Source organism: Triticum dicoccoides, chromosome 2B (genome assembly GCF_002162155.2).
Source record: "Triticum dicoccoides isolate Atlit2015 ecotype Zavitan chromosome 2B, WEW_v2.0, whole genome shotgun sequence".
Taxonomy (NCBI): domain Eukaryota; kingdom Viridiplantae; phylum Streptophyta; class Magnoliopsida; order Poales; family Poaceae; genus Triticum; species Triticum dicoccoides.
In genome coordinates this window covers 706069797-706070732 of record NC_041383.1, presented here as the reverse complement: position 1 = coordinate 706070732, position 936 = coordinate 706069797, and positions in this window count along the sequence as shown.

Below are 936 nucleotides of genomic sequence, written 5' to 3'. Positions count from 1 at the left end.
GTCCACACGTGTGGGCAATTCTAATGTTCACCCACACATAACCCGTGTGGGCTGCCTCCTGCTCATGTCAATGTGTGAGCGGATGGCTAGTATGCCACATGTGTGGCAGTTAGCCGCGTCCAAAAATTAACGATGCCTTGATAGGGTGCTGTCAACTAGTACGTCAAGCGAAAAAGTTCAGTTAGTTGTCCCTGTTATTGTACGTCACCTAATATTGTCTCTGTAAACTAATATAAGATCATTTGAATCTTAGAGTTTACATAGGGAGCAAAAGAATAACCAGTGCTGAGCTGTTGCAAGGTTGGATAGTTGACTTGTTAGTTTTGATTGGTTGAACAAGTACAGATCCAGCTCGAAACCATCCGTAGGCAGGAACAGTCGGTGGCATCGATTCTTCAAGGGGCGTCACCTGTATATACAGAGGCGGCGTCATCAGCCGTAACCATGGCGGAGCATTTTCCCTTTTTGCGTTTAGAATATGTACCCGAAGATACTACTCCCTCTGTTCCAAAATATATGAACGTTTTTGACACTAGTGTAGTGTTAAAAACGTTCTTATATTAGGGAACAGAGGGAGTACTTCACTAGTGGGTATATTTAGCCAAGTATAGCTAGGCATTGGTAAATAGCACACACCAAAGATACTGAAGCCCGAGACACGGAGGAATGCCATCCGCGCGCAGATATTAGAGCATCTCTAGCAGACCTCGTATAATGCCGCAATCCGTAAAATAACTGTCAAAATACAGGTCCGTGTGAAAAATATTGCCCGATCAAACCCCACAAACGCGTCCAACCCGTAAAAGAATTTGCGGGACGCGGTAAAAGTTCGCCCTCAACCTTTAGATTCACAGGGTGGGAGACCGACCCGACCTCAGCCCCTATCCGCAATGAGATTTGGCGCGAGGGAAATTTCCGCGCGACCATTCTTGCTCC